Source organism: Meleagris gallopavo, chromosome 3 (assembly GCF_905368555.1).
Source record: "Meleagris gallopavo chromosome 3, MGAL_WU_HG_1.1, whole genome shotgun sequence".
NCBI lineage: Eukaryota > Metazoa > Chordata > Aves > Galliformes > Phasianidae > Meleagris > Meleagris gallopavo.
Window position 1 is genome coordinate 31,256,474 of NC_139406.1, and position 23,791 is coordinate 31,280,264.

The 23,791-nt window shown below is 37.8% G+C and overlaps 1 protein-coding gene across 10 annotated transcripts in view; it reads left to right on the forward strand.

The window, feature by feature from the left end:
• Positions 1 to 23,791, forward strand: part of LOC100547566 (poly(rC)-binding protein 3-like) — a 472,557-nt gene that overhangs the window by 87,029 nt on the left and 361,737 nt on the right. For 6 of the 10 annotated variants that reach the window (XM_085220561.1, XM_085220562.1, XM_085220559.1 and 3 more), the window contains exon 2: positions 16,422 to 16,561. The exons of 1 other annotated variant lie outside the window; for it this stretch is intronic. The gene's annotated coding sequence lies outside the window, so the exon portion shown is untranslated. Of the gene's footprint in view, positions 1 to 16,421; positions 16,562 to 18,904; positions 19,141 to 23,791 lie in introns of those variants that run through there. 3 more of the 10 variants (XM_085220564.1, XM_085220567.1, XM_085220563.1) reach the window with 1 other exon arrangement.

The window sequence follows — 23,791 nt, forward strand, 5'->3', positions numbered from 1 at the left end:
AAAGAGTGATAATACTTCAAAATGAATCTGACAGATGAGATATTTGTGTATGAACAGTCTCACTGAGTTACCTCTGATTTTTGAAGGACTTTCAGAAATGAAAGGAGAAAGGAATTTAATACTTTGCCATTTATTTTGTGAAGTGAGTGTTTGAGCCATGTGCTGTGAATGACTCAAATCTGGATGTTTGAATTCCTTATCAATATTTTGACAGAAAGGATGTAACATGCAGTCTAAAAATCAGTTAAGATGGTGGAAAGGATACCTGTGAATATGGTTCAGAGATGTATTTCATCATTCTGTCTTGGTTGTGGTACTTGATCACAGTAAAAAGCAGCCATGAAATTTAGATGTAGCAGAAAATAGATTTTGTCTGAGGAAGTAGCAATTTCAGTGGTCAGTCCTCTAGTGTTAGTAATGTATCACTATTGAGTAAGAACCTAGAGAAATTTTGATGCCAGTATATCTAACCCATATTAACTCATAAATACTTGGAACAGGAAATTACAGATAAAACAAAACCAGTAGGCATTCTGACTGATCCCATCAGACATGGGGTTTCGTCCTAGATATTATGGCTATTTATGTCCTGTAACCCTCCTGTTATCATCAGACTACTTAGTTACTTTGCAACACAAGTTCATGTGACAGTGAAAATGAACTGACTAGAGCTTTGCTGTGTTGGAGCACCATTGCAGTGTCACACTCCATGAAAGCTACCAAGAAAATGCATGTGAACTCATCTTTCAGCTTTGAATTAAGTTCCTTTTAGAGGCTTTCAATTGAAAGATAGAAAGAAATATTTACCAAAGGCTACTGATAAAATCTACACTTTGTTTCTTCTTTTTAAATAGCAAAAGGTGCAACCTCCCTTCTGGCAAAAAGATGTAAATTGTGAATTTTAAGAAACAAATCCTGCTGCACAGCAGGTTCAGACAGGCTGCTACAGTTGGGGCCTTAAGGCATTCTGTGGCTTCCCTGTGGTAAGCCATGGTTCTCATTTATAAAGCTAGGAGAATTCCCACTGTTGCTATAGTCATATGCATGATTCTTCTTCCATCTGAGCGCTCTCAGCATCAGTTAAAATTGAAAAATAGGCCAAATGTTGGTTGCTATGTTATCAGCTATTCAAAAGAATATGTTTTATTTTTTTCCCAAGGTAGGAAATTAAGGTTTATAAAGAGAAAACAATAACAACAACAAAACGCTAAAAAACAGCCAAACAAAAAACAAGAAGGAAAGAAAGACAGAATGACTCAGTAAGCTGGTGAGTATCTTCCTGAGTCAGACATGGCAGCAAAGAAACCAGAATTTATTTCTGGAGAAATTTCTCAGGTAAAACATTCCCATTCTCCTATGAACTCTACTTTTCCAAATACAAGAAATCCTTTTAAAAAAGGCCCAAGTACATATCATGATCATTGCAGAAGTATACTCTCCCATGTCTGGTCAGCTTGGAGTCTTCATCCCTTCTATTAACAGACGTTGGTGGATCCATTTTAACATGTCCTTTTGATTTGTTTTATTCTTTTGATACATAGAAAATGTATGTCACGGGTCAGTTAAGTTTTGTTGGTAAAAATACTTTGGCCTTTTACAAGTCTTCCCTTTGAAAATTTGATTTAATATCCTCTTCTTTCCTGCATTGTGAAAAAATTAAGTATCTTCTCCATACTTATCTTCTCTAAGTCTTTCATGAAGCACCAAGAAATCTCTATCTTCTCCCTTTCAATCTTCTATCATATCTTTTTCATTGCCAGAAGTGCTGCTCTGCTGCTTCTTGCCCTCTGTGGGAGCTATTTCAGAAATTTCATAGTGCCTGCTGCCCTCCTGTGTAGAAACAAGGAAAAGCTTTGCATGGAAGCACCTGTGGAGAACACCTGAGCCCATCTGCAGTTGAAAGCAGGTGTTAATCATTGTCCCAGCAAGATAAGTCCTGAATACTTCCAGCAAGGGAGGTTCCATCACTTCTAAAGACAACCTATTCCAATGTTTTGTTGTTCCCACAGTGAAGAACATTTTCTTGTATCCAGTGCAATTTCTTTTGAAGCGCTTCATGCACATTCTCTGTCCTGTCACATGTCCTGTCACTGTGTCCTTTTAAAAAGAATATTTCCATCTTTTCTATACCTACTTTTTAGGTATTAGGAAAACATGATTAGATTCTGTCCTGCCCTTTCTCTTCTTTAGGCTGAGCAAGCCAAATTCCTTCAACCTTTTAGCATGCATCAAGTTCTCCAACTCTGTGATTATCCTGGTTGGCCCTCCACTGCACCACATCCAATATTTCAATGTGTCTTTTGTATTGAGTGCTGAAAACTGGACTTATTATTCCAGTTATGACTTAGCAAATGCCAATTAGAATGAAATAGAGACATTTTTTATCTTTTATTTTACTTATTCTGATGTGTTCCATGCTCCATGTTGGTTTCTTGCTGCGAAGATGTACGGTCAGCTCATGAGCACCTTGCTCTCCACTGAGAATCCAGGTCCTTTCTAGCTGTGCTATATCCAAGCCAGAAATTCTGCTTGGGATAATTCCCTCCCAGATGCAGGACAAAATAATCATCTTCATTAAACCTCATTCAGTTTGTGTTGGGTCAGTCTTCCAGTCCATCGAGATCTCTGTGTGGTATAGTGTGTTACACACCTTGTTATGTATCGGTTCTTTCTCACAGAGTGAGGAGCAGAACTGTGTGCATCACTGAAACCCTGGATTTGTGCCATTTTGCACAATAACATAATAAAGACAAATAAGAGTAATAATAATAATTTCTATTATAGACAAGGATACTACTTATATTTTAGTAAATTCTTACGAGTGCATTAAAATAGTAATAATAATAATTTAAAATTATGTTTTCTTCTTCTAAAATTATGTTTTTATTATGTTTTTTTCTCTGTTCTTCTTCTATCAGTAATATCATACGTGCCTTTTTGACCACTAGCGCAGCTGCCTGGATCTTTTTACAGAGCTGTCCATGGTGGTTCTGAAGCTTGTTTCCTCAACAGCAAGATCCAGTAGTGTGTTTGAATAGTTAGCAGGTATTTTCTATATATATTCCTTCAAATTTTTCAACACTAAATATAATCTATTATTTTATTGTCTAGTTTTTCAACTTAAAAAAAAGATAACTGAGATGGGTATGGTGAAATACAAAACTGTAATTTTAAGGAAAAAACAAGTATTCAGTCCTCGCAATGCAAGGAGCAGAAGATATATAATATACTAAAAAAAAAAAATATGAAGAAATCGTTCATCAGCTAATGTGATCTTAGATTCAGATATTGTGAAGAATTATTTAGTATCTACTTTTTTCTTTTTTTTCTTTTTTTTTTCCCCTCCTTAAGACCAAATGTTGTTCTTACCTGGAAAGCACAACACAGGTAAACTGATGATAGCACTTAATCTATTTTGAAGCAAATTGTGGTAAGAACATTCACTGCGAATAGAGCTGAGTGAATGTGCAGAGAACATTCTTTTAAAAAGATTTGTAAGCTTTTATACTTTGTGAGAAGCCTTGTCGTGCTTGTAGGCATAGTACTGACCACGATATGGAGCAAAATTTTCCAAGCTCATTGAAGTTTGAGATAAATATTAATATAATTTATTAAATAAATGCCAGGAATAAAACACAGACTGTATTTTTGAGCATTAACTGTCAGAATTCAGAAATAGCTTGTGATGAGTACACGACTATTTTTGGGACATTACACATAGCAAATTTATGTCCCTGACTCTCTTTTCTGTTTACAAAGACTACTGCTCCATTTTTTAAACTGCCTTATCTTTTCCCAGGCTTCATTCTTTTTTGTAACATGTTTCTCATACTTCAGGATGCTTTCCTATTAAGAGGGGTTTGATTCTCGATTTTTGATGATAGAATTTCCGGCAAGTTATTATGTTCTCGTATCTCATTGACAACTCATGGAAGTACGCCTTTGGTTGAAGTATGTTGCAACTAGTTTTGGAATGCAGACTGAAGTGTTTCTGATTTGGGGCTGAGAAATTGTCTCCCATCTACGTTCTTTTCTGCTTTGCTATCAAAAAGGGTGGAGATGAAATCAAATGCTTTTAGCTTGTACCGCCACTGAAAGGAAGCAATTCTGCCCTCCTTCCATCCCACTCCTTTATTCCCTTCCCTGTGTATAGTCTGTGTTATCACATGGCCTAGGTTAAAACCACAAAGGCAGCCAGAAAATGAAGATGCAGGCCTGCATTTGTAGCAGTGTCTGTACCATCTTAAAGAATTAAAACTATAGTTTAGACAGGCCTTATTTTCTAATGTTTCCAAATTCAAAAAGCATCTTTTACAAAGGGCTGTTTAACAGGGTAATAATCACAAATATCTATGCCAAAAACTTGTCCCTTGAATTGGTACTGAACATCAACATCTGTTAATTTTTCGTCTTCTTTTCTGTCCTTTGATAGAGAAATAAATAAAATCGGTCTTTAATGGTAGGGCCTGTAAGATCTCAAAAAGTAGAGGATAAAATATTAATTTCTAAGTTGTTTCCCCACGAAGCTGCTTGAATGTTCCCCATTGAGCTACTTGTTAGTCTAGAAGTCAGCTTCTTACTAAGTAAAATGGTATCAGTAAGTGCTTGTTAGCAGAAGAGATGGCCTGTAACTGCATATTTAAGTTAATTTTAGCAACTATTGAGACAAATTCTCACCTCCTCCCGGCCAGATATCTTCTAATTCCCTAGGAAAAAAGGCTGAAAAAAACCCTGAAAGGAATGTTTCCAATTAGTGTGGCTTTCGCATATTTAAATTCTGTCTATCTCTGCCAGATAATTGAATAAAATGTGATACGTTCTTTTGATCTTTGTAGAGATGATGTAGGCTGTAGATATTGTTTCATTATGCAGTTCATGTTGACATAGATAGCATTATGCCACTTACAGCTTTTCTTTGGCACAGCTCTGGAATCGAGTGTTCAGCAGTGATTAATGACCGAGAGTACATGGACCTATTGTTGAACCAAGGATCTCTCTAATCTCTGCTCATCTTCTTTGTTTCATTTCCAGCATTTGTTAATATGACTTCTGTGAATGGTTTTCCTGGTTTCTTGTCCTACAGTTTGTACTGCTAGCAGTTAGCATAGTGGTGCTATAGAACTAATGATTATTAAATATCATTTGTCTTAGTTCTTGCTTACTGTCTTGTCTTTGATGCTCTGTATCTGCCCTGCAATTTTTAATTTAGAGTTTAGTACCGAAAAGACTTAAACCTGTGCTAGGCTTTTTTTCTAGTCCTTCCACACTGTACAATCAATTAATACCTTTTGATATGTTAAGCCAATTAAGTGATGTGTGTGTTAACATAAATATTTAATTGTTAAAGAGGAGATCACTCTGTCCTAAAGCCTTAATTACATTAGAAGCTGTTCAGATGATTGCCAAGATGAAACAGTCCATTATGAATGTTTGCCACTGAAGGAGATTTCTGCTTATTGAAAGACAAAAGGGTAATTTCATCTAGGATTGTTGCAAACTGTACGAGTCCTTCATACTGATAAGGGAATTCTCCCTCTTCTAACCTTGATATATACTGTAGTAATGAATTTATGAATCTTTAAAGTCGGTCACATCATTAAAGGAGGGATATAGTGTTAACACTGTCTAGTAAATGATAAGGATGAAAATGTATCTGCAGAACAGTTAAAGAGATCAGAGTCAATACTAATTTGTCAATAATTCCTGTCACTTTAAAAAGCAAAAATAACATGATAACTGTAGGCAGCTGTAGGTCATTATTATATTCCTACTGGAGTTTGAATATTTCCAATGACATAGTCTTCAGACAGTAAACTGGAGTCTTAGAAGATCTACACATCCTTGACACTGGGCTGCTGAGGCACCTATACTGTAACTCCTATGAGATACCTCCATAGTAACACAGAATCCATGTTTCCTTCAATCCAAAATGTTTCTGGTTTGGGACAAAGTATTCCTTTCTTGCCGTTCTGCCTAATTATCTGAACATCTTAACATGTGAACAGAATCTGTTTTTGAACTGCTGTAGACTCTGTAGTCATGTGTATATCTCCCACTGAAAACACGTCACAGCGGTTTCCTTCAAAATATAGTACAACTATGCATAATGTATGGGAAGTGTTAGAGACATGTGCTATGTGAATCAAAGTTTTAATGTCCTAGTTTTCTCAATATTATTATCTATTCACTGAGTTTTTAAAGGAGCCCTGATTAAGAATTATGTCAGCTCTGACAAGGCGTAAAACCAAGCAAGACTTTCACAGAGAACCCAGAAAAGACTCTCTCTGAACATGTTTTAATATTAAAATCAGGTTTCAGGAACCTGGTTCTTATTTTGCCAGAAGGATAAGGAGTGTATCAATAGAATTCTACTTGCTGTCAGAGTGCTGCCACTGCAGATCTTAGGATAAGGGGGGGAAATTGAAAGAACAATAGGTTTCCTTTTGTCCCTGACATGGCAGTTCTTATTTAAATAGTTGATATATATTTGCTTCTTTATAGTTGTTGACTATGTCTCCTAAAGAGAAGATATAAAATCTCAGCCCTCCTTGCTATCTTAAACATCTGATTAATATTTATAAATATCTAAAGTGAGGTGGGAGACATATGGATGAGGCCAGACTCTTCTTGGTGGTGCATAGTGATAGAAAAAGGAGTAATGTCCTAACATTTGAACATAGAAAGTTCCATACAAACATGCGGAAGAACTTCTTTATGGTAATGGTGACAGAGCACTGGAACAGGTTGCCCAGAGAGGTTTGTAGAGTCTCCTTCCATGCAGATATTCCCTGGACACCTGGATGCCTATCTGTGTGACCTATTGTAGGGAACCTACTTTAGCAGAGGAGTTCAACTCAATGATCTCTTGAGGTCCCTTACAATCCCTGCAATTCTGTGATTCTGTGAACATACGCTTGGTAGTTAAATACCTGGCTTGACCTGAAGTCTTATCTCCTCCTTATCTGCAAAACTATTTAAACGACAAATAGAAAACTTGGTTTCACACCTGAGTGCAATCTTGTGGAAGAAGTGGAACTGGACCCTCTCACTTTAGCTGGAATATTTCCTCAGTATCAGATTTTGTTATGAGTCTAAATTTTAGGCTAAATTTAGTTTGTATATAGACTTTGGTCTTGCTGACATTTCAGCTTTAGATGCTTAATGCTGGGAGTAAACACCTCGACATTGTCAGGACTGTCTGATGTCAAGATTTTGTCTATGCAATAAGGGAAGTTGTTTCTCAGTTTAAAATAGAAGGAACAGTCAAGAAACTTGAGGTATCTGTGGGAATGTTTGAAAGGATTCTCCATGGGGAGAGGCTGCGGTCACTCAGGCTGCCCAGTCTGGAGAGGAGGCTGATAGACGATCTTAATACTCTCTGCAGCTCCCTGATGGGAAGCAGGATGAGGTGCCGGGCTGTGACCTGGTCACTGATGGCACAAAGCTGCCAGGGCAGGGTCAGGCTGGGCATCAGGAGAAGTTTATTTACCATGAGGGTGGTCAAACACTGCAGCAGGCTTCCTGGAATGTTGGCTGGTGTCCCATGCCTATCAGCGTTCTGGAGGCATTTAGTCAGTGTCCTCAGTAATGTGACTTAACTTTAGGTTATCCCTGAAGTGGTCAGTCATTTGCGTTCAATGATCTTCATAAATCCCTTTCAACTGAACTATTCCATTGTAATAATGTGAGATGCTCTTCTGTTTTGCTGAAGGGCAAGATGTGACTGCTTAAACAGCAGTGAGAGATTTCTGTTGTTCCTGGGGTCTTCTTCAAGGAGATAAGGGAGGAACAGATTTGTGGAAGTGCCTTTAGAAACCGAGGCATGGAATGAGTCTGAAATGAATTTTCATAGATTCTAAGATAATTGTGCTGTCATGTTGTTGAAAACTGTATTTATTGAACATTATATTATTAACTATTTCTTGAGCAATAAACACAATTTGATAATTTCTATATTTTAATAGCACATGGTAACTGCTAAATAAAAGCTATGCAAAACAGTTTTACATAATTTGAATGAGTGAGAATTTATTCTATTTTATTTAAGAATTTTTAGTATAATTAAAAGTAGTAAAATAGAGGGGGTGCTATTTGGCTGAGTGCTTTATCATCCACTAGGAAGGCAGCTGCTAAATCTATTGAAAAATCACTTTAAAACCTAATACATAGGATGAGTGCTTGCTGGGTTATGAATGTTCATTTTTCAATTTTCTAGCCGTATTTTATTGCTCTATTGAGGATAGTAAAATAAGAAAAGGACTGGTGGGAGTGTAGGAACATGAGGGTCAACATGGGGGTCAGGTTGAGAAAATGGGAAGAAATGAAACCAGTAAGGAGACATGCATAGGGGATCTTAAAGATGTGAGCAAAATCAGTGTGGTCTCTGGGTAAACAAGGGGAGATGTGTACTTTGCATGCATTCAAGGCTGATTTTTCAGAGTGAAATTATTGCAGTTTTGCATTCATTGGCTGAAAAGAGGGAAGTTAACAAGTCACAACACAGATTACTATAATAATATTGATGCTTTTTTCCTGGAAAACCATCCTGATTTTTAGGAAGGTCAACATTATGCTTTTGGGTCTACTGAAGTTAAAAGCATTGGGTATCTAAATCCTTTTCCCAGCTCAACAAGGATGACTGGACAATTCAGTTTCTCTTCTAATTACACTGAATCTCAGTGGCTGCCCTGACCAGGCTGCAGCCTGGACAGATGGGACTGGCAGTCAGAGTGGTGGGAGCTGCTCAAGGGACACTCCTAATCAGCAAGGAGATAGAGAGGGGAGCCCCCAGGACACAAAAGACGCAGAGTGCTGGAGAGCACTGCAGTGAGAGGTGCCTATAAAAACTGAGTAGAGGAGCAGAGTCATGCAGTGGGGAGAAAACAGAATAAGCAGGCGCTGCTTAATGCCCAGTTTCTCACCGGAAATTATGAGCACTGTTACCCTCTTCCCTGCCTTTGCTATGTGGCAGTGGCAGAGCTCTTTGTCTTCTGCCTGCTTTCCTTCCACCTGTTGCCCATGCCCACGCATGCTGCCATTATAAGGAGCATGGCTGGAAGATGCGGGTTGTCCACTCCATCAAGGGTGTGAACCTCACACACCAACAGCAACTGTGTGGCTGTTTTTGTCAAGGAAACTGGGAGCAGTGGGACCAGAGCTGGCCAAAGGTGACCCAGAGTAGTCTCTGGATGTATGTGTAGACAGAACGAAGTATGAGACTACGGAGAAGATTGTCCACAGCCATTAAAGATGCACTTAGTTTGAACATCTGCCTGACAGCTGATTTTGACTGTTGACTGAGACATCCACCTTTAGTGAGGTTCCCTGTCTATAGCATATGAAAGGCTGCATGGGATTGGCTCTGGGATTGCTTTTGATGTCTACTGCCAATGGAAAGGGAAGCAGACTGCACTCTTTTCTTATGCCACTTTGCCTTCCATCTTCCTATTTCTTCATTCTTTTCTTTGCTGCTGATGCTCTCATTCCTTAGCTGAGGAAAGGGTGAGGCAAAGTGAATGTCAGGGTTCATTCAGATTCAGTGAACTGTCCTTAATGGCTTCAGACTGAGTGAAAATGCTGCTACTCAGGGGAAATTCTGGACAGGAATGGCTTGTGGCCTTCTTCCTCGTGACTCAGTCTCCTGGGGCTGCAAAAAAACTGTGTAAGAAAGCATATACAGTGGCTAGCTGCAGAATCTAATGCTAACCATCCTGCAGTGTGTTATTGTGAGGAAAGCATAATGTTTGTCATGTTTTAAGAAAAACACGCTCTAAATTAGAACTTGAACGTGCTGAAACAAATTTCTTCTATGAAAATGGACTTTGAATCCTAAAGCAGTCATGCCACATGACGTGAGCTAGAGAAACCTGAATACAATCAAGAGTATGACTCTAAATAAAAGATTCAGTCCGTATAAATATTCTCACACATGAAGATTGATACCAGCTTATCACGCTGATAGGATTTGGTGCATACAGTCTGCAAATAACTGCATATTCTTTGCAAATTTGGAAATCAGCTGAAAATTGAGACTTTATCAAATTCTTCATACCTATGTACTAAAAAATCTCTGGTGCCAGATATAATGAAGAAACACAGACAGAACACTGATCTTTACTGACAGCATTTGTATTTTTTTCATAGTTGTATTTATGTTGGCCCTGTGATTCTACATGATGTGGGGAGATGTTTCTACTAATACACAGGAAACCCTTGAACATGGAAAATGATTCTTACTAAAATGGATCATGTTCCCAAGGGGGAAACAGCAAAATTACCTGAGATTCATAGAATAAGGAATATCTAAAATTGCCCAATTATTTAAAGTGAGGTATTTTTCTATCAATATAAGATCTTGCTGAGCTTCTGGAGCATGACTCAGAATAGGCGTTTTGCCTGCAGTTGACAGTATAAATATTTTATATGATCTCACAAACTATTAGAATAATAGAAGCAGTGTTATTTAATCCACTCCTAGCAAAGCAGATGCTTACCAGAATGCATAAAGCACTCAGGGAACTGTTTCTGTTGTAGTGGAAATGTGTTGGTGGAATGATTTATCTGAAGTTAGATTCCTCGTTGCGGAAGTGGATTTGATGATGAGACACAATTCAAGGTTGTACTGAAAACTCATGGGGAAAAAAAAATGTAGTTGATGGAAATGTTGTTCATAAAAGAACAAAAAAAAAAGCCTATCTAAAAGGCAAGCAGGTAAAGCAAGAATCTTATCTAGGTACAGGATCTGGGTGGGGGCTGTGAGTGACTCCATGTGGTGAATTCTTCTGATTGGATGCATTCGGACTGCAGTCCTTGGGTCTGTGGTGGGTATTTGAGTGTCGAGGGAGCAAAGGGTGGATGGCCTAAAGGCTGCTTCCTTAGCATCCATCTCTGCAGTGTGGGGAGAGATGAGTACTCATTGCTAAGCACCACAATTTTGCACACTTGATCCAGGGTTAGTAACCAGAATGTAACTCTTGCTAAAATCCTATAGAAGACATTTGATGTGATGTCCTTTTCCTCTGAGGTGACTGTGCCTAAATCTGTTAAGCAAAGTGAATGGTTAAAAAAAAAAAATTACTAAACCTGCTTTTGCTGTGTGATACACTATCTCAGTCTGCATCGTTCTGTTTATTTACGTTTTGTTTTTCATGCTTGTTGTATCTTTTATTAATGTGTTTGATAACATGGCTTCAGCTGTAAGGCAGATTTTTTAACTCTATTGAGGTTTTGTTAATTTTTTTAATACAGATTAAAAAATGTGAGCAGCCCCTGGATTAATAGGCTTGAGCTGGAAATTTATATGTGAGTAACAAATATTATAATACCAATGAGCCAAGCAGAAGAAAGGGCAATTTATGGCAAGGGACTGCTCTGGCAGTATGAATCTGACTTGTGGGCTATGGGGTGAATCATCCCATGTTGCCACAAGGACTGCTGCTACTGCTGAGCACCGTCAGCAAGTGGGATAGTCAAATATGTGCATGGCAGGGTTGAGGAGTAAGGCATGTGCAAGAGATTAGGAAAGGGACAAAGAAAGATCGGCTGTTTAAAACTGGACATCGCAAGCCTGGCTGGTAGTTCATGTTGTATATAACTCAGCCAATTCATTGGATAAATCATTTCGTATGCTTCATGAAATGCAATTTGCTTCCATGGCCAAGCATGACAAAGGTTTCACAGAATCGCAGTTGGCAAAGAGCTCTTCTAAGGTCATTAATTCAGGGCTTGTGAGTTTGCTGAGGCATCTTGTCAGAACATTAAATAATCACACTATGTCATGAGGGAATATCTAATTAAGAGTCCAATTTCTCAAGTATCCGAGTACCTGTTACAATGTTCTGAGAACCCTTAATTCCCACCAACAAAAGCAGCAGCTTAGGGTGTTCCCAGCAGGCATTTAATAGGATTGTGCCCTTACTTTATTCAGATGGGGTAAGTTCAGGCCAGTCAGGTGAAGCGACAGTAATCAGACAAGACAAGATAATGACAAATAGGGATACATCCCAGCAGGAATGTTATTACTTGAAAATGATGGAACATCGTTTTCTAAGTGAAACCCTTCTAAAGAACAGGGCTGGATGTAAGGATGTACTCTTAGGGATTAAATTTGTGGCTTTGAGAAGGTCTATCTGTACTCACATATGCAAAAGAATGGTGAGAGGCGACATGTACCCTTTATCAGCCCCAACTGACACCCTGTAGGAATAAACTACTGAGTTCCCACCTACTATTTGAACCCAAGGTCTTCAAGGATTTAGACTACTTTGCAAGTGTTGTCTGCATTATAAAGGCAGATCACACTGCATCTAGTGCTTCAGAACATAAAGCTTAAGAAGAATCTATTCAGGAAAATCTGAGAACCAAAGTTTCCTGAACAGAGCTCTTGGTTTGATTCAAGTAATGGAAATTAATTTGAGGTGGGTAGATGGAGATCTTTCAGCAAGATTTTTTCTGTTCTTATACACCTGTAGCTGTATAAGAAGAAGAATGCTGGATGTAATCAGAAAAGAATAGATACTGTATTTTGATATATGATATGTCTTCTGATGAAGGTAGATGAAAATAGAAGTGTTCTTTTCTGAGTATGAAGTGGCATTACAAAAGAAGTAAATGAGAAAAGATCATACTATTATGCTAAGCTCTTTTGGGAGAGTGGAAGGTTAAAATGAATCTCTGTGTTATCAGGCTCTTAAGTGAGGGATGATGCATTAGACTACCTGATTTTATTTGATTTGTTGGGAAACCAGAGCTTCTGTGCTATTTCTTGAACAGAATTACAGGCTTCATTTAAAGAGAGAAGCAAAGCATACTCATCATTCTGGAAGAGATCAACGTAAGCATTTTCTATATCATGAGTAATGTTTACTGGAAGAAATCAAATTACTGTAACACAGACCATCTGTTTTCTTTGCATGCAATCATGTAAGTGTTTTAGGACAAGCCATCCTATTTAATCAATTGTAAATCTGTTATGGGAAGGCATGCTTTCTGTAATAAAATCTATTTTTGTGAAAAATGTAAGAGTTTTAAATACTGGCTTCCTCTGCATAAATATAATTTACATACTGTTCATAACATAAAGGGTAGGGGTGTACAGCAGTAGCTATTATCTGTTAAGAACTTAATATTATGTCTCTTTCAGTAGCCATTTTTGGATATTTGTTGTATCCACAATTCATTGGTGTTCAGCACTGCTGGGAGAACAGCAACATAAGTAGTAACATTTACTTATAGCCTGGGAAGTTGCTTTCTGCATATAACAAATATAGCATATATTGTTTCTATTTTGTTGCGTGTCTACCATGACATAACTGATCACGGGGGAAGTTATTTGTCCATTCTCTAAATATGTAAACTTGGAAGGACAGAAGGAAAGAAAAAAAAAGGTCAGTTTTCTTGAAAATGACTCTGTAGAGTGACATTGGAAACACTTAGAAGTTGTGATGTAAAAAGAAGACAACAAAGGCAACTTTCCCTTTAATTCCTGTTAGCAGATGCATAATTGGGCACAACATCTTATTTTTGTATCTCTTACATCAGTTTCCTTGATTCAGATATTGTCCTCAGATGCATGTAAGTTCTTTTTAAAATCAGAGGAAGTTGAAGGTCTGCATCTTAAGCAAAGTTCTCTGATTTCAAAAGAAGCTGTGTGTGTGTGCAATGCCAGAAGTTGTGCCGAATTGTATCAAATGGCCCTGAAATAAAAGAAGGGAACAAGCACTGTTAGTAACAGCTGGAAATTCCCTAGGAAGAAATTGACTGTCCTTCTCAGTGAGGTCAGCAAGCCAGAATTTCATTTGTTCAGACATTTCCAGATCAGTGGTATTTTGACTGAATAATGAGGCTGCTTACTCAGGCTTGAGGAGTGCACGGTGCAAAATTCTTGCATTTTCTTGGGTAAATGGTAAGAAGCAAAGAGGGAGAGACAGGTGAAGTACGCACTTGACAAAACAATAGTGCCTATACTCCAGTGCCATCCCATGGTACAGAGGAATCTCTCCACCCAGGGGAACATTGAGAGAAATGAAAGGCCCCTATAAGGCCTCTCCATCTTGTTCCCTTCAAGTACATTTGTGAAGGCTGGATTCAACAGCAAGTACACTAAGTGTTTCACAGAATCCAGTTGGGTACAGTGGATCTCTGGAAGCCATCAATAACATCCTAGTCTAAGAAAGACAAAGTTAGATCAGGTTGGTCAGGACCTTGCTCAGTTGAGTTTGAAATGTCACCAAGGATAGAGATTCATCAGCTTCTCCCAGAAGAAGCTTCTGGTTCATCAGACTTCCTTTTGCTGCCAGTGTTCCCCAAGAAGCTTCTCCTGTTGCTCCTTGTCTCTCTCACCTGTTTCAAGTCTGGCTGATGCCTGACTTCCCTAATTTCACCCCAGATGGCCAGAAAGCGATGTTCTGCACTGCTCCCAAGCAGCCCTCCCTGCCTCTTTGTAATCTGTTTATCCTTGCGATACCTCTGCTTTGATTTATTTGGTCGTTCATGTGTGATAGGGAGGCAGTCTTCTGCAAGCAACTCACTCACCTGGGTCTTTTTGCTCTCTTGATTTTTTGAAGACACGTTTCAGGTGGAGCTGTTAAAAAAAATCAATACAAGTGATGTTTTGATTTTTCAGATCATCTTCTTACCACGTCCATCGTTACTTTCCAAATCTCTTAAGCAAGACATAATAAAGTATTCTGAAATACACATAAATATTTTACTTCTGCTTTTTTTTTTTTGCATTTGCATATAAGTAAATTTACTATTTTTTTTAAATATTTATTTGGAATATGTCAAGAATTTTTCTTTTTTCTGCAAATTTTTCTTCTGAGCCAGAACTTTTGAAAAATAACCATTAGTTCTCTAATAGCTTCAGTAGATTATGTACTATATTTTCCAATTGCACAGTCTGTTTTACCCAAGAAAGTTGTATTGATATATTTAAAAGTGTCATAGAAAGTACTGGACTAGTTCTAAGAGCAATTACTGCTTGGAAATTTTCATATTTTTAATAGTGAGAAATAATTCAGCAAAATGACTTCATTCAATTTGTGGTAAACAGGGGTAAACTGTGAATTACAGCTGTCATAATTACATTTTGATATAATAGTAGTGTTCATCTGAACAATAATAAAACAATTTGCTTAGTCAGCAACTACAATAAGTATCTTAAAAATACAGAAGTTCTGACTCCTTTTTAAGTACAGTAAGTAGAGAATACTGCTGTTTATTTTAAGAATTTCCTGTGTCTGCAGTGCTGAGTACACTGAAATAGGAATCAGTGACAAGGTGCCGTATAGGAGACTTTATTTATAGTAGCTTTATAATGGTTCTAAAGTGAGACGATAGATTTTGATATTCTTGACCTTTTACAGAAAAATCTCTGAAGAGATTTTTGCTATTTTACCTCTAAAGTTGCCCCTATTACAAATTCTTTGCATTTTAGGCTTTTTGAGGCAATGAAAAATAAATCTTGGTTGGTTTCCTTTCTTTTAAACTATTCTGCTCTCTTGGCTGCTCAGCTTACAGTTGGGAAATTATTGAGGGAAGCTCTGAAACTGACAAAGTTGGATGTTTGCATATTTCTACTTTTAATAGTGCTCTTAACTGCAATATATTTGGGGTGGTTGCATGTTTGCTTTTCTCCACCTGACCCAGCCATGGCAGTGAAGTGGTTGTAGAGGATGTGATTCATCTGTACGATTTCAACAGCTCTTCTTCCAGTTCTCTACCAGATTCACCAATTTTCTGAAGAAAAAGGAGAAGTGTCAAAGAAGATTATCATGGTCTCTCATAGATCAATTAGTGCTATGGCAAAACAGAAAGAAACAGAACTGTTTGGTCACCATTCTAAAATGGTGAGGTCTAAAATACTGAGGTCTGACCAGCTCATCCCAAAAGTGGAAGAGTTTGCAGTTAAAAACAAACAAACAAACAAAAATCTTTAAGAAATACATTATCAAGTGAAAAACAAGTAGAAAGTATAGTTTAAAGAAGATACAGGAAAGAGAATATGCTGAGAATTGGTGGTATTGAATGGATATTTCGGACAGGACCACGGCCATTGCCACGAACAGCTGCATAGAAACTAAAGAATAGATACATTTAACATAGATGAAAGAAAAACATCTTTGAAATGTGCACAATCATCTAGTAGAACTGATTGCTATCAGATAGGAAAAAGATTTTGGAAACTCTCCTCACATTTTTTATCTTTCCACAACTGAATAGCGCAGCTTAAATGATTCTGGCACTTTCTAAGCAAAGATCCCTGCAGACTGCTTTTTCAGAAACTCTCCTGGTCATTTTATTCCTCTATATTAGCTACTATTGAAGGCAGGAAGGAGGAACAACTTGAATTATGATATGACTGGAAATGATTGTTCGAAGGTCTTCATACACCCTATTTGGTCTCTTTATCTCTGTCACAGGGAACCGTCTTAAACCCAGGGCAAGAAACGTAAAGTCATTTGGCTGTCCCTTATCTCTAAGGGCACCTGATGCATAAGTGGACTAGAGAAAGGAAAGAAAGAAAAACCTCCAAAGACCTACAGATCATCTTGCTGGCAGGGTGAGTAAATGTCCCTGTGTCTCATTCTTGGATTAGATACACGGCAAGAGATCCTGTTTGAAGAGTTGCCTCAAAAATTTTCTCTCCATTACTCTTCGAGAAAAAGGTTGTAAAAATTTCCCACTGGAGACTCACATATGTTCAGAAATACGAAGACAGACACCCCCTATATTTTCAGTTTAGGCCTAGAGCATGGATTTCATAGAATAGACAGTTCTGTGTCATGTTTCTTTTAATGTATGTGTGCTGTGAGGGCCCTTTTCAAATTGAGTGGGTGATACAGGAATATATAACTGTTACTGAAACTGTCCAAACTCCTTGTGATTCAAAAAGAGATCCAAAAGAAAAAAGAAGGTAGGAAAAATCTTTTTTTTTTTAATTCTTGGCATAGTTAGACTCCTATAGATCTAGATATGTGTTCCATGCCTTGTTTAGGCAATCTTTTCTTGTTCATGAAATGAAATGGAAAAATTACCTAATTGAGAAGTCTATTTATGTGATAGCCAAAACCTAATTTTATGATCCCTTTTTCTTTCTGTGTTTACCTATTCCAAAATGTTGTAGAGATACATATCTCAGCAGAGTGTGGAGCATTTCCTCCAGTTTATAGCAAGCCAATCCATTGGATTCAAGTGTTCTGTCTACAGATAATTTACTTTTCAACAAGATAATGAAAATCCAAACATATGACTGAAATGGAAGAAAATCCAACTCAAACCTGAAGATTACCTGGGAGAAATCCAAATAGTGTCTTGTGTCTCTGCAAAAGGCAACAATAAAAATGTTGCATTCCTCCGTTAGGATAGCCAAAAGTCACTCTGAGCATGTACTTCCACTGTGTTCAATATTGCTCATCTTTGCACTCTACACAGTGGCAAGGTTCTTCTCTGCTTCTGTATTCTGTGCCTAAACTGAATGAAACTGAATGAGTATAATGAACTCATTTTCCCCATAACACAAACCTACTGAACACTTTTTTTTTTTTTTTTTTAAGAAAAGGTAGTGCTGCTGAATTCAGCTGTGTGTCAGCCCACCCTATTTAAGAATCTTAAAGCAATTTGCTAGAACCTGCAACATGATAAAACAAAATGAAGGGTGCTCCAGACGACAAATATTTTCCTGCCAGCAGCTCCCTGATATGCAGTACAATATCCAGCAGAATAATAGTGCCTTTACAATTGCTACTCGATGATGTGTTTAATATAATACTAGGCTGTTTCTCTTAACATACAAGCAATATTTTGACTTTGAAGAAAGTCTGCTTTTTCATACTGAGTGTTCTTTGAGGGGGTCTGCGTAAACATAAAAGCTGTCTGGACTTCGACGTAGTCCCCAGTTAGAAGAGTAATTTTTCTTTTTTTCTTTTCAAATTTTTTTTTTATGTTTTGTTTTGTTTTCAATAAATACTGCTCTGAGAGTGCTGAAAGATTACGCTGATGTGCATAATTTTTGCAGAAATCGTTATTCCCTTGCCAATTCTGAACCCAATGGCAAAAGAAAAACCAGTCCCGCTTTCTGCTGTTGGACACTGGAATCCATAGGAAAAACTGTTCAGGGACTGGGGAGTCATTTTTCTCATCTAGCAGCAGTTTCTTGCCTCCTTGTGGAAAAAGCAGTAGAGCAGAAACAGCCTGTGGGCACGGGTTTGTCAGTACTTCATAAATAACACAGTGTCTTCTTCACCAATGCAATTACAGTCTGTGATTTTAATACTGCAGTGTACTTTCTGAATCACCACTTATTTCCTAGTTCTATTTCATTTTATACAATATCTGTACAGTGGAGATGGGCTTGACGTGCATTGACACAGTCATGTCATTAAGCAAGGGGTGCTATGACTGAGAACAACAAGGATGTTCAGTAAAGGTGTCAACATAACTGAAGATTAAAGTTAGTATTAATTTTGTTCTTAAAACCATCTCTGTGTGCATTGCTTTTAAAATCAATGTGGAAAATACAATCATCCTCATGCTGAAAACTTATTGAAGCTTCATGAACATTACTGCAGGGAAAATAGCAAGTTGGTAAATGATTAAATGTATAATTAAAGGTTTCACATTTAATCCTGTCACTGCAGTGATTTATGGTTTCTATTATTTTGTCTAAGTAATGCACTCCTTTTTTTCTAGTGTTTGTTCTTTTCTTCATTGTTGTTACTGCCTGTAATCTAATGGTAAGGAAATTTATCACAAGAACATTTCTGTCCTCAGCTGCAAGGCACAGAGAGTTAAATCACAATATAGCAAATGCAATTCACTTCCCATTGCAGTTGGTGGGAGAATTGTGAAATATATACAGTGTTGGGCCAGGAATGCTTTACGTGTAAGATCAAAGGGAAGGATGTAGTCTCTGTGCTTCTCTACTGTCATATTTAGGACTGAAACAGGTGTCTTCAGCAGCCAGTCCCAGGAAGGCTCAATAAAGACATGGGGCTGGGACATACAATCTGCCTCTGTAGTGCATGCCAGGATTGGGTGGAAACCTGCAAACGCAGCAGAACCTGCCTTGAAATAGCCTGTAACAAAGGCTGAATACAGCCCAGTGTCTACAAGCTACAGAGTCTGGACCCTTCTCCAGAGGTAGGTCACCACAGCAGGGTCTTTGGAAAGGTCTCATCAGGCTTGGCTGTTGTCATTGCTGCCAGTTGTTTACCTGGGAGCTCATTGTTCATGCCCTTACTCAGGAAGGGGAATGTGAACCAAGGGAGTCTGTGCTGGCCCCAGCCTGAGGAGGGTCAAACGCAGACCACTGAGAAGGATGCTATGGACACTTCTTTGGGCTATGGATACTTCTGTTGAAGGTCAACTGATGAGGATGCAGGGTTCAGGGGGGCAAAGTGAAACTTCACAGAATGGAGCTTGCTGCCTATGATTAGTTCTGAAGTGGGGAACGAGCCCTGTAGCCTCACACCTGTTGCAAGTCCTGTTTGACATAGTGATGGCCCGGAAACCCAGGGCTCTTTCCTTACTCGTCAAGCTGGCTGTGCTCTCCTCTCATTAAGCTTTCAGCCAGATGTGTGTATTTACAGCTTTTTTCACTCTGGAACTGCTGCAATGAGATCAATGGGCCATTCTCTACTCCCATTTTTCAGTCTAGCTTGTAGTTCTTCTGGGAAGTGGGCATCCATGCCAATTCAGGCTGAGGAGAGCCTGAGAGTGAGATCCCTCACACACCTAACCCTTGTTAGGTGCGTGTGGAGCAGATCTGAGTCTTTGGGGCTTAGATGTTGTGTCAGGATTGCAGTGATGTTTGTGGGATTAGTAAGAGAAAAGCTTCAGCATTCATTGAATGTAAGTTTCTTGCTAATAGTTTTCATACTCAGACAAGTAATTTTTTATCTGGTTGAGATTTCCTCTATTAATGAAGAACCCACTTAAAGAAATGATTTCTTATCCTACCAATGTATAGTACTAAGATTCTCCTGTTAGAGTCTTTTCACAAAAGAATTGCTGTTCTTTTCCAGAATATTGCAGGTGAAATAGTTTGGGTTTTATTTCTGGTTGGCAGTTTGAGTTCACTCACATGTTAGTTTCATCAAATACTGTTACCTTGATTGGAAAAAAAAGATGTTACCTGGCTTTAACCTGCACATGGCTTATAGATGTACTGAATGACAGTTCTTAATATAGTTTGATTATGCTCTGTTGAAGGTGTGATTTACGTTCTCTATACCACTGGACAATATTATTGTGTTCCTTCCTATTTATTATCCCATGGAAAATATTTTTATGCTCTGCAACTGTTACAGTAGAAACTTTTGAGATCTTTACAGATTTTAACAGAGAAGAAAAGACAATAAAAGAGTGTTCTTGAGAAACGCTCATCTAGAAAAGACATCTATTTTGCTTTTTTGCAGTATATTTTTTGGTCAAGTTTTTCGTTTCTAGTATTTTTCATGTTTTGGGTTGTTTTTTTTTAATTTTCGTTATGGTTGGTTGTTTTTTCCTGCCACATGATTTTAAGATAGGTAACCAGCAAGAACATGGTGTTCTGGAAAGTTAAAAAAAAGTGCTAACTCCAGTATTGCCTTTCTTAATATTATTTTTTGGGGAATAAGGCTGCTACATTTTGAGAAATGTGTGCTTGTTTTAGTGAGGGAGCTTATTCACAATGAAGCTTTGTGTTTTTCTTCCTTATGTGATAATAGCTAGTTAAGAATCTAGCAGTCCGGATAAGAAGTTCCTCTTTCACTACTCAGTCACCAGAACTCTAATTGGCAGCCTGGCCTTTTCCCTGTCATTGCAGTCCCCATTTGGATCAGAGGTCCCTAACACTTCCTAACACTTTATTCAGATCTGGCTAATTTAAATAATGGTTGGTCATTACCACTCCTTCAGAAAAATAATTAAACATGCAAAACTAATCCAAGCCAACAGCAATATTGTGTTCTACCTTTTTATGCACCTCTTGTATGTTAAAGTTCTCTTTGTGTAATTCATTTTTCTCTGCTGGGAGTACAAAAAGCGTAGCATCAGCTGCTCTTTAAGATTGGTTGGCTGTATTTACTAGTCTTGCATTGAGAACTGCAGATGTAGGTAACATCAGAGTGTGGTAGTGGCCCCAGTAATTTCAGTGGGTTCCCTTCTATGAGTCAGAGTTTAAAGAATGCAGCATTTATTTTCTGCATGAGAAATTTCAAAAAGAATATTGCTGTCCTGCCATAGTATTTAGTCTCACATGCGAGTGAATAATTTGTATTTTGGAACTTTTTGACAACATTGCAATTTTATTTTATTTTTTGCTTTTTCTGAGCCATAGAAACTGAGCTTGTTAATTCCTTTAAGCTTGAAAATTACTGTCTTTTGGTGTTTATGATCAAAAGCATTAGCAAGACACTCAGGTCAAACTCCTTGTTGGAATGAAATGGCACAGGTTACTTGAAGTCAGTTTGTTGAACTAATCCAATAAACAGCAGAGAGGAACTTGGCCCCTTGTCCAGTGGACCATAGTGGCATATTTATTTTGGGGGGGGTTGGTCTCGATGATCTCTAGAGGTCCCTTCCAACCCCTACAATTCTGTGATTCTGCGATTTAAATTTATGAGGTAGAATAGACATTTTCACAGACTAGAAAACCACATAAAAAGTTTGAGACCTGTATCGTAGGATACAACAGTTAGATCTGAGATCCCTGGGAATACGAATTCAGAACAAAAACTTTGCTGCCCAGGACAGAGTCCTGTTGGTTAGTCTTTTTCATATATCTTATAGTACATCTTTTTGTCTTACACAGTTCGTATGCAACATTATGGCTATTTCTTCAGAAAGCATGGGCTAGAAATGTCTTCTGTATATCACAAGCAAGAGTAGCCCCAAGGGAAGTGGCTCTTGCTTTCTAAAATACATATATACTGCTTTAATCTTCTGAGTAACAGTGGCAAGCGGAGAGGAAAGAGGAATTGGTTTGAAGAGATTATGCAGAGAATATTTAGTGCTATGATGGGAATATATATATACACACACACACACTTACATATACTTATATATAAAAGTGTATATGTATATATGTGTATGTGTGTGTATATATATATGTGCATTTTTATTGCTTACTGGCTTTGAGGCTTAACTTTTTCATCACGAGCCATGAGAGACTGTAAGATCTGAACGAGGACAGTTTTTCTGGGAAAGGATTATCACTTTTTTGATCACTGACTTATTTACGAAGTTTGATAGGTATCATATAAAGCTTCTGGCTGAAGCAGTGAATCTTCAGTTTGACTTGGTAAGCAAAGCCACCCATTGAGCTGCTGGATTCACTGTCCTGGAATTTGTTGTATGGATCCCACTTTCTAGCAGCACTGTAATTCACCAAAATGAAAATATTTTAACAAAATGCAATCTGAACAAGAAATAAATGGTATTAAATTCGATGAGTGCCTGATATACCCTGATTTTCAATTTCTGAATTTTCAACAAAAACCCTATACAGACTATTAAAACTTGTGGAAAACAGAAAATGTGAAGACTTTGTAGATATTAGGGGGATAGCCAGGACTTTTAGTATTCAGAAAAGCAGCACGAGAGGTTTGGAACTTCATAGACAGACCTTTTGATGTAACAGAAGGGCAACATTTCCCTTTCTAACCACATAATCCATACACAAAGAAATGACTGAGAGACTCAATTTCTTGTTTCCCACAAGAAACAACTACCTCTTTGCTTACCTCCCACTGTATCTGCTTTCATATATTCAGTTTTTCTAAAATATTAGAAATAATTAATATTTGTAGTCAAAGCAATGATGGTCAATACTGAGTTAAGGTGGAAATGTTATTTTATTCACTGTTTATGGCAGCCCAAGGTTGTACATAGAGCTGAAATTTATTATGTTCCTTTTTTTTTTTTCTTCCTTGTAAGCAATAAAAATGCTTACAAATAAAAATGTTTTGCAAGGCAAATGTGAACTTGGGGAACTATTATTTAGCAGCTTTTAAAGATTGGCAGCAAGGTAAAAATGTCACTGTGTTATAAAAGAGTTTTAAAGGCTAGCCTATACATTATCATGTTAGTTAACTGATATGAAATAAGATTAAAATGTATGGCAGCTATTTCAGTGAGCTTGTTCTGTTTTTTTTCCTAGATATAGAGTTTGGGATGGAGAGTAGTGGTGGTGGATGGGACTGAATGGAAATCCCTGGGGAACATTTGAGTATAAATGGAAAGAGAACATTTTTGATGGCCTGGGTAGCGGAAGGACCGACTCCCTCACTTCGGTGATTGCCTCTGTCTTTCGTGTTTAAGAAGCAGTAAAACTTCACTGTGGGCAAGAAAGAGGCTTTGCAATGACACTGACTGAAGATTAATGAAAAGGAAGGAGAAATATCTTAAGTAAATTGTGAAAGCCTTTGAAAAGGCCAGAGTGGCTGGAGTAATATTCAAATGAATAAAATAAACTGGGGAAAAAGCAGAGTGATGTGATGGGGTTGAGAATATTTTTGTCCTCCCATAATCATTTGGATTTATCCCCTTCTTTGTCCTTATGCATATAAACGTACCTGCAGCAAACCGGAGGCTGAGCATTATCTGACTCTACTCAATTCTTTCATTTTTCCTCCATATTCATAAAAACACTATGAGAAAACAAACAAAAAATCCTACTCCTCTCTAAATTTCAACCCAGTGTATCTTAAGTGGGTTTCTGTTAAAACCAAAATATCCCTAAGGAAACAAATGGAATATCTAATCCATATCCACACACAGCTCTCTAGTATTTTGGCTTTCTTTTTCCTCA